General features: G+C 45.1%; 1 long non-coding RNA gene across 2 annotated transcripts; it reads right to left on the bottom strand.

Annotated features, from left to right (window-relative positions):
- Nucleotides 1-1825: 1825 nt before the first annotated feature.
- LOC101750779 lies at nucleotides 1826-9837 on the bottom strand. 2 transcript variants are annotated; one of them, XR_006933430.1, is made up of 4 exons: nucleotides 9771-9837; nucleotides 9311-9443; nucleotides 8844-8980; nucleotides 1826-8107 (listed from the first exon to the last, which is right to left on the bottom strand). It is a non-coding gene; the product is annotated as an uncharacterized LOC101750779 (long non-coding RNA). The 2 variants fall into 2 exon arrangements; XR_005847148.2 differs by having other exon boundaries at nucleotides 9311-9837.
- Between the last annotated feature and the right edge of the window lie 896 nt (nucleotides 9838-10733).

The following is a 10733-nucleotide window of genomic DNA, read 5'->3' as shown; positions in this document are numbered from 1 at the left end:
AAGCCAAGCAAATAAACAGTACTTCTACAACAGGCAGGAGGTCCTGGCAGGTGAGGCTTGCTTTGTTCATCCCATAGAGCACACACACTGGAGTTGTCCTGCATGTGTGCTGATTTGCAGGATGGGCTGTGTTTAAGATAATGCTCTAGCGAAATTAGCAGGCGAGCGTGGTGCATTGTGCGGGGTTGTATAATCACAATGAAAGACCTTATTGTAATGTGTGCCTCTTATGGCATAGAAAATTGTCGAGTCGTGGTTGGACTCGATGATCTTTAAGGTCTTTTCCAACCTGAGTGATTCTATGATTACTGTGAGATCTGCAGGCTGAAGCCTCCTGTTAGCACTATCCCAGCACTGTGCTGTTCGTGCATAGACTGTGCTATGTCCCATCAGGGAGCAGTTGGAAGACAACCCAAATGAAAGACGAGTATGTTGGAGAGGAAAAAAGAAAAGAAAAGCTGTGCATGAATTCCAAAAGTGAAGGTATACCAGAGATCTCACACCACCTTTTAGCCTTTCCGCAATACAGCGTTACATCCCCTGAGCGCAGTGTTTTTATTTCTTCTGCCATACATTCTTGGTCAGCAATACTGTATTAATTGGGACGTGCTTGAAGAATACCGGGGCATAAACAAATCAAGACAAAAACCCAAAGTTGGTAAAGCCTGATGTAGACAGTCTGGAGCACTACAAAAGAAACCAGAGGATAAGCATAAAAGATTAACACCTGAGTTGGACTAAAAGTGGTTTAAACCTATGTCTGGACTACCAAAATATATATAGTTACATCAGATCACGTTTCAGATGTTTGGATGCAATACAAAGTTTCCCCTGTTGGTAAATTATTCCCTTAACTGTTCACTACAGAGTTTCTTTCATTTCCCCTCTGAAACATCTGGCGGTAGACGCTGCAGAAACCCACAGTCAGCAAGATAGGCAAGCGGGGACTTAACTTTAGTTCATGAGTCATTGCAGTGGATCCTGTGGGACAGTTCAGGTGGTTAACATGAAGCATGTGCTTAAGTACTTTGCTGAAATGAAGCCAGAGGGAGGTTACTGGCTCGGTGGAGAACTGCCATCTACCAGCATGTCCCGAACTGTTTATAAAAGGGATTCATTTAAATCCTCATTAGAGGACGCACCTCTGCTGTGAGAGCAGCGATTCGTCGGCTCTTTAAATGAGTGTACCGCTGTCAGCCCTCACAGCTGCCCCGTTATGGTCGCTCTGTTCATTGAGAACACTTTAACAGGATTCTGCGCAACAGGGAGTGATGGCTTGTGACCCCAGCTCCAGCCACGGGGTACCCATCTTCTACCACAATTTCTATCGTTCTGTTAATAGCGACTGACCTACAACTGTGTTTCCAGGCAAAAAAATTCAATCTCTATGTCATCGTTCCAGAATAGTCATTGCCACTGCAGAAGCATAGAAGCAGAGCATTTCCACTTCCATCCAAACACTCGCTCATCTTAAAAATCCTTGCTTTTTAAACTTCCAGCTTATTCTGGCCATTGCAAGCATGCTCTTTGAAGCCTGGGTCACCACAACTCCTGTGATTTATTCTGCTCACATCCCAGTCTTGTGTCTGCAGCCCCACGAGTGTTTACTTTTACTCCAGCTTTAGTGCTACAAACCCCAGCACAGGTAGCAAGTTTACAGGTGAGATGGGCTCTGTGCTTTACAGTAAGCACATCCAAACAGCGCTCACATAGAGCAGATTTGTATTATTATGCCTATATGGGATCTGTGTGATGTTTCCAAATAACCCTTTTAATAAAATCAGGTAATTATTTGTAACTGAAGGAGTCATTTCAAAACTCTATGTATATTTTTTTTTCTTTATTTAGAACCTGAAATGAAATTTTTGCTAAGCACAAGGCCATTTTCTTCAGTCCTATTATCTACATAGTATTTCTCCTTCCATATTTTCCCCAACTTGCTAAAATCATAAGACTGGAAATGATAGCGCCAGCAGCTTTGCTAGAAAATGTCAGGCAGGCACATATTTTTTTTGGAAGAACAGCAGAGTCTATTTTGTGCTGGGCAGCATTGTTTAAAATGGAGTCTCTGAAGTCCCCAGTTATTCACTTCCAAGTCAAGGCCAACAGAGAAATGTCACTGCCAAAGGTAACATATAGATTTAGAAGAGAACTGCCATCTCAGCGATCATTTTGAACGTTAGTATCTTTTGACATCTGAATACCAGTGGCAATGATTCACTTAGAAGAGAGACTTAACTAGGATTTGTTTGTGTGTCTTTCAAGCACTGAGTGTCAATCACCACTCTTTCATGCTTCCATTTTCCTTTGAATCACCATGCGGTACAGATATTATTTACTCCCCATTCAGCATTAGACAAGCTTTTCTTTCCTTAGGCAGCTTGGTTCTGTGCATAGGCTGAGCAAGGCCTGAGCTGGAGAAATGCTTGTGGGCTTTAGGAACCACGCTTCTGCTCAGGGATGGGGCTCCATGTCCACCTGCACCACTCAGAGGCTGAGGTCATGCACGTGAAGGCAGATGGTAGCACTAATGGTTGGGGAAACACCTGTGGGTAAGGGGGTAAACAACAGCATCAGTGGAAGCTACAGGAGAAAGCTTTGTCATCTTTAAGAGAAGTTAACTTGAGGGATCTTTCATCCTACAGTATATGGAAACGTTACTTTAGCCAGATATTAGGGATGGATGCAAGAAGGCATTGGCACATGCCAGCGCTTTCCTGCTAAGCAAATATCATGGCTTATATTCCCTTTGGGAACTTTTCACTGCAATCCCTCTGTCCTAGCCAAGGAGCCTTCTGCAGTCCTGCCTCACAGTGAATTGCCAACCTTCCTCTGAAATTGCTGCTTGCCAAACCCAGTAGGCAGCCTGCACTCCTGGGCTGGGAAGGTGCCTGCCTTCATTGCAGGGCTGGCAGGAGGAAGACGACTTACACTGAGCAGCAATGAAATAACAACATGGAAATGCTCTACTGCAGCACAGACGCAGAGCAGTGGAGTCACAAAGTGAGGCTTTTCTCTCCACTGGCTCATCACCTGCACCGTATAAATACAGACAGACAGACACATAGACCTTGCAGGCATGTTTCCTGTTTGTTTCAGCTTGAGGAAATTAGGTAGCGGGGAATACAAAGAGGTCAGGGAAAGGACCTACCTCAAATTATGGCTTGTGCAGCTGTTCTCAGAGCAAGACAAAGCTGCACAAAGACCATGGAGGAGAGGGAGTTTAGGCAAAAATTCTTCTTTCTGCTCTCTTTCCCCAGTGTCTGTTTTCCCTTCCCTGTTTTCCCCTATTTCCCCCCTGACTCCCATATCCTGCTTCTACTCCTATGACTTCAAAACAGCTTTTGTAGCTCATCACCAACCTCGTCACTATTTCCTGTGCAACTGAGTAGAGAGCACAGCCTGGGCAGAATCACTGAGCATCTTGCAGCATGGTCAAAGACTGTCTGGAATGAGACTTTCACAGCCCCGATTCCCCCTCTTCTCCTCACTATGCCCCCGGCCAGGTTCAGTTCAACACAGACAGACCAAACATTTCCATGATATGCTCCCACGCAGAATCATAGAATCATTAATGTTGGAAAAGACCACTTAGACCATCTACTCCAACCATCAGCCCACCACCACCACGCCCACTGACCACGTCCCTCAGTGTCACATCTCCACATTGACTGTAAGAGCTGCCAGTGAGTTTTTCTCCCAGCAATTGTCCAACAGGCATATGTACTTCACAAAACTTCTTCTATAAAAGGACATTTTCCTTTCCATTATCCAAAAGGATTACTTAATAGTAGCCTGAATTTTCTCCCGCGAATCGTACACCCGAACTTAAGCATCTATCTCATTTGTCCCAGATAGACTCAGAGAAATCTGCTCAATCGCTGGTCTCCAGGGGCATGGAATATCACTCCAAACACTTGAAAATGCTGTATCCAGACCTATTACTTCTCCAATGCAAAACTTTCAGACGATCACTTCCATTTAAAGTAAAAAAGAAAAGAAAACAAAAACCCACGACCCTCTCAAAAAATTACTTTTAAATTGCTCTTTACTAAAGGAATGTGAGTGCTTGACACAGCCATGTTAATGTGCTCTGTAAGTCTGTGCGGAATGGGAAAGGAATATAAACAGATTATTTCATACAGCGTAGTTCTGTCTGACAGAGAGGAAACGAATCAGTTCAGTGACACTGTTTAACCCTTGGAGGATCAAATATTAGCGGCCCGACTTCAATGACAGCATTGTTTTGCATGCTGTCTCTTCCCAAGTAGAAGCTGAGGCAAGGGAATACACACTCTTCTCAAGGAGAAACAAGCTCTCTGAGTGTATTTTCCTAGAGTATTACCAGAACGAGTGCATGTTTTTGCCTGAAACTAGCTAAGCACCACCGTGCTACGGCCAGTTGTGCCCCTCATTTAAACTAAACTCCAGCTTAATCCCAAAGCTAAGGAGGAATGTTTAAGAATAATAACACATTCTCAAGCACATGTTTTACGCATTTGTAAGAATCTTGGATGTATTAAGTTCTGTTTCATAAAATAACGCAAGGGGAGTTTAGCAGGCTGTGATGAAGTGTGGCTCTTTAAATCAGCAGTCAAAACCTTTTCTAGAAGAAATAAACCATGCAGACATCAAGGTCAAGTACAATAGGTGCCATTTCTTGTACCAGATGTACAAGAGATGCGGAACTGGTGCTCTCTGTTGACAAAACATCCCTCCTGTGGTATGGCTGAACTGATAAATCTTGCTGTACTACTGCTGTAGCAGAACCACCACCTCTTGAAGGAAATGAGTGCTGTCGATGGAAGTGCTGTATTGCAGGTTTCACCGTGTTTGTACAAGGAGTTTCTTCTGGCAGCAGTGAGGATTTTGTTTCTTCATACCCCCAGGAGACATAGGTGTGTTGGCAGTTTCCCATTGCTGGCAAAACGTTGTGACAGAGACCTGAACAGAGCAGGGCTATTGCTGAGCAATTACTGCCTCAAATGTTTACACAGCCATAAGAGTAGATTAGTCTTCAGAATGAAAATTGAGTAACCTCTGTCTGTGGCACTGAAGTGAGCCAAAAAACACTTTCCTAAACAATAACTCCAAAAAAGAAAAGATTGTAAGACCCTAATGTCAAAACAAACCAAAACAAACTGCAGCACAGGTGTTAAGGCTAAGCTCTAAAGAAGCAGCTGTGCGGTCAGCATCACACTGCATAGAGAAATCTGCATCAGTCCAGAACAAAGCTGAGTTTGTGGCGGTTCTTCTTTCAAAAGCTTTTTTGTTCTTCGTCCTTTGGAGAATGGAATGCAGTTCCTTCTTTCATCACTACCTTTCCCTCCAAGTCTGATGCAATTTTTAGCTCCTGCTTTGTGATGAGAATGTGTTTATGATTCTGCAAACATGCAGAAATATTTCCTCACATTTCCTCAACCCTCATATCCCAGGAGAGAAATGATGGGATTCATCTGGCCAAGTGTGTGCTCCCATTAGCCGTCGAAGGTTCTCTAGAGTGCCAGCTGGAAAGAAACAGGCACCATTCTCTCATTTACAAATAGATGCCTATGGGGATAAAGCCCCTTCAAAATTTTAGGGTATTTATAACCTTTACTTGTGTGTATCTACATCAGGATCAGATGAGCTGTATCCTGAAAAAGCCTGTTTCCCTCCAGTTGACTTCAAAGGGAGCCTTGCAAGCTTCGTCAGGTGTGGCTCCCTACACCTGTCTGTAGCAATGTGGGGGTTGGCCTCAGTGATAGGATGAGAGGGAATGGCCTGAAGTTGCACCACGGAAGTTTCAGTTTAGATATTAGGAACAATTTCATTTCAGGAAGAGCAGTGAGGCAGTGGCACAGGCTGCCCAGGGAGGTGGTGGAGTCACCATTCCTGGAGGTGTTCCAGAGCCGTGTGGATGTGGCACTGAGGGCCATGGGCAGTGGGCACGGTGTGATGGGCTGCTGGTTGGACCAGATGGTCTTAGAGGTCTTTTCCAAGCTTAATTATTTTGTAGTTCTATTATTCTATCTAAAGTTAGAAGAGACCAGTCTCACTCCAAAATGTCCTACCTCAGCTCCTTCTGTAACACTGCTGCACAGGTATGCACATTTAGCTCATGGTTTATACTTCTGTCATTCCAGTTGAGCATCCCTAACTGCACCTGACAGGAACCCCCCTGCAGGTTGATCTACACGCAGAAGTTCAATCCCTTCAGGCCCACCTCTGAAACTGATGGGACTCTCTCTATAGTGAACACTTCCTTTAAGGCTGCAGGTAATCCTGCCCTTGGACGAGAAGGCAACGGCATGAGGCCATGTTGCCACCCACATAACTGCTGGTAACCAACCCTCCCTGCACAGCCAGCCGTAGTGGTGGCATGGTGTAACTCAAGGTGTGTCTGACATGACAGTGGATCCTGTCAAACAGCTTGGTGCAGCTGCGGAGGCAGCCCCATTCCCCTCCACTATGCCCCACTCCCAGTCCTACCTCTCTGCCTCGTACTCCCTGTCACTGGGGCTCCTCCAGCACTGCTGGCAGCTATCTGAAGCTCACCCATCAGGAGGAGGGATGCATTTTCTGGCACTTTGGCTTCCTGGTCTGGCTCACCTCAGTGTCACAGGAGCATTGATGGGAGGGAAGGCACAGCTGAGACCAGAGGGAAGGGGCTGAACCGCCAGGGAGAAGTTATTTTACTATGGTATAATCAGCAGTGATCACTAGGCAGCTCTATCAAATGGGGTCATGGTTTTCTGAGTGCCTTTAATACTGATTCACTGTTAGTCCATCATCTTCTTACTGACTGTTGCTTCATCACCGCTGCAAAAACCTGAGCCTAGCCGAGTAAGACCTGAATCCCATCTCAGGGACCTCAAATCAGGCTTCAACAAAAGGGCAGCTATGGGACCAAAGCCCAGGCTGAGTCATGGAGGTCACTGCTGCTGTTCTGGTCATTTTCATGACCAACACTTCTCTGTCCTGGTCAGAAGAGTATCTGCACAAAGCCAGCAACTGGGATCTTTTTTTTATTTTTTTCTAATTACTTGGATATCCCAATTTCTCTTGTAGCTATGTAATAAAATCAGTCTGAAACTTCTAACCAAAGTTGCCATCAAAGTCATTTGCCAACACTTGGTTCTCTGGGAGGAAAAGAGCACATGGTCCCATGCTGCTTCCTGGGGGCTTTCTCTGTCTGTGCTCAGAGCAGAGGATGGTGGTCCCACAGCAGAGGGCAGAGCCTCACAAGGCTACCTTCCCTCTGGAAGGAAAAGGGATGAGGTGGATCCTGCCCCTCATCCCAGAAGCAGCCACCATCCCCAGATCCTCCAGGCTGCTCTGATTTTCCTGTGCCACTTATTAATGTTTACAATTACAAATGAAGTTGACCTGCTGAGTTTTTAATGAAGGCACATTTTTAAACACTGTAATCAAAGAACTTTCAATTGGATTGAGACTTCATTGTGCTACCACTTTAATTACAGGAACAGGTAATCATAAATAAGCTTTTGTTTTACTCCTGCCTTTCTGACAGGCCACAGCAAGGTCTTCTCATTCGTTATCACTGAGTATTTGATCCTAACTGTGGGTCAAACTCCAGTGGCTAGGACTCCTACGTGGCATCCCAGGCAGTGTGAGTCAGCCTTGGACACACACAGCTCCAGGGTGAGATGTCACCAGCCGCACTCAGTCCATGTGACACGTATCAGCGATGCAAAGAATTCTCGAGGAGGAGGTGTTACTTGAAATAAACGATTGAGCTGAAGGGGGTACTGTTTGACAAACACTCCAAGCCAGCACAGACACTGCAAGAGGTTGTCCTGCTCCCCCCTTGTCTTTAACCATCACACCGAGCCTTGCTGTCTTTGTCAGCGCAGCCACTTCTGGGTTAACATGGCAAAACAGCATCAAGAGACCAACTTGGTTGAAAGCAACCTTCCCCTTCCCATTCCCCTTCTCTTTCCCCTCCACCTTCTCCTTCCTCTTCCCTTTCCCTTTCCCCTTCCCTCCCCTCTATGTGATAGCAGTGACACATTTGTCTGCTTAAATGCTGAGCAAGTTGCATCCTAAGGAGAAAGGTGAGAATGACTGCCAGCAGAAGTTTAGAGGTCATTATTAAGTGTGTGCCCTACAAAGAAAAAAAAAAAAAGGTAAATGTTAATTATTTCTGCACTGTAGCTCTACAAAAGGGCAATGCATTTAAACAGCACTTTGAGAATGTGGACTATCTACCAGCTTCAAACCGTTCCAGTTGGCAAGCCTCCTAATTTGGGGCAGGCCGAGATGTCATACAGCAAAGGAGGTCTGAGCAATAAACAAGACACACTGGGACTTTAGTTTCAGTTCTGCTTTGTCTTGCAGCCCAGTCATTTTCTAGACTTTGAACTTGCCACAAGCACACACAGTGCTCAATTTAAGGACCGGTTGGTAGGCAGGATGTGCTGCAACTGCCAGAAGAGATTAATTGAAAGAGAAGTGTAAATGAACACCAGTAGCTGTGCGCACACACACACACTGTTATCAATTTAACTACTTCAATTTAGAAAAGATTGAAATAAATTGGCACAATCTTCTTTCTAGACAGATTAGAATCCACGTGCCTTGGGCTCGTCAGGTACAAAGAGAATGTTTGATCTGCACTACCGCCAAGAAAAGGAAGCTGCGGCTGTGACTCTACAAGTTATAAGGCATAGTTGCAACTAAATAGGCATAAAAATAGCCACGAGCTGCCCATATTTTTTGCAGAAATTACCTCCGCACACATTGTACTAAATTTAGTTGCAGTGGATGGCAATTTTCTAGTAGCAAAGTAATTATTTTGTTTTACTATCAGTAGTGTCAAGAGTTCACATTAAATGATTTACCACAGTGCAAAAAGAATTGAACAAATGCAACTCTGTAGTCATTGAATTCTGACTATTACGTGATTCCTAAGATTTCATGGACGTCTGTATTATGTGCACTCAGCATTCAGGTAAGAGATAGAAGCAGAAATTCGTTACTGTTTCAAAGAGAAGAACAAGCAAATAACCTGGTGTAGATTGAAGCACAGAATCATGAAGTTATGGTTTGGGTTGGAAGGGACCTCCAAGCCCACGCTGTCCCAACCCCTGCTATGGGCAGGGCTGCCCCCCAGCAGCTCAGGCTGCCCAGGGCCCCATCCAACCTGGCCTTGAGCACCTCCAGGGATGGGGCACCACAGCTTCTCTGGGCAGCTGTGCCAGCGCCTCACTGCCCACTTGGGAAAGAATTTCTGCCTAACATCCAATAGTGTATGATAATACTAAAACTATTAATATGATATATAATGTATAATATATACTAATCATACCTTCTGTCTTTGAAGGAGCTGGAGCGAGAGGCATGCGTCCATATACAGGTGGAAGCATCCATCCTGCTGCAGAACCAGGCCCTTTGGCTGAAGCAGTGTAGAGAAAGGTGTCCTGGGAGTCATTCCTCTCAGCCTACAGCAGACCAGATGAACTTACTTCTCCACGTTTTTCACTCCCAGGTGTCCAAAAGGACATCACCCGGTGTTTTATTTACTTAGTCAATTTGAGCAGAGATCAAACATTGATCTTTCAAGAAGATAGAAAACCACGGCTTTGTCAAGTGTGACTAAATAGGAAGTTACGATGGCAACAGCTGCTCGGTCTGACCTCTCATATAAGTGCTGCCACAGGCATTCATGAACACATTTAGTAAAAAAAGGGAAAAACGGTGCTTGTTAAATTGAGTTAAATTCTATCTGTGTTAGCTATTCCATATGAAAGTGCTGGCAGTCAGATTACCTCTCTTAATGCCACAGTGAGAGCCTCCTTCCCCTGCAGCGCTGAACCCAAATCACAGACTCAATCTGGGAGTCCCTGAGGAAAAGTGGGGAAGTTCCAAGAACACAGACAGCTGGCAGAGGGCAAGAGTCCACAAGCTCTGTGCTTCCCTGGCACTCAGTCCCAGTGCTTGGGAAATGCTTGCAGACAAACAGAAAAGCAGATTTTTCATGAGGTTAGTTTATGTCACTTGGAGGATCCATGTGAATGTCACTGCTGACTTTTGCTTTCATTTTCAGGATTGCTGAATTTTATGGCTTCAAACCCTTCATTTTAAATTCAATTTCAAATCTTGCAACAGAAGATGGTTTCTGTCGCTGTGTTTATAGCCAGTAAGAGGCAAGGTTACCCCTGAGCTGCATAACAAACTGGTTCAACATCCTATACATCCTGGTTTCCTTCTCATAAGACTTAGTTCCTCAGACAACAAGCAAATACATCACTAGCCTGGAGAGGACTTTCACTTCCTTCTGATGTACACTACCACAAGAATGATTAAACTTTGTGCTTACTTTGCAAAATGCATTTCTGCTTCACCCGGCAGCTTCCGGTGGCTGCTGATGGCACAGCTGTGCACTGTGGCACCAGTGCTGGCTGAGCTGCAGGGCTGCAAGGATGCCCATGCACGTCCCAGAGTGTGCAAGTGAGACACTTCTGCCTCCTCGCTGCTCAGAAGGACGTGGCACGGAGCTCGACACTGCACTCTTGGAGAAGCAAGCACAGCCTCAGCCTCTCCCTGCCATCTGCCCAGGAACACACAGTGCATTGCAGCTTTGGACATCGCTGCTCCTCTTCTTGCATAAAAATAGAGCTGGAATGGGACTGTTTGAGACACAGCCTTGTGGTAAACAAGGAAATTGAGCGCTCAGGCACACAAAGCTTTGTTTATTTTTCTGTCAGGATATGTAAACTGTTAAAATGTAT

Source organism: Gallus gallus, chromosome 1, assembly GCF_016699485.2.
Source record: "Gallus gallus isolate bGalGal1 chromosome 1, bGalGal1.mat.broiler.GRCg7b, whole genome shotgun sequence".
Classification (NCBI taxonomy): domain Eukaryota; kingdom Metazoa; phylum Chordata; class Aves; order Galliformes; family Phasianidae; genus Gallus; species Gallus gallus.
Note: the sequence above shows the minus strand (reverse complement) of the source record. Positions and strands in the feature narration are given on the sequence as shown.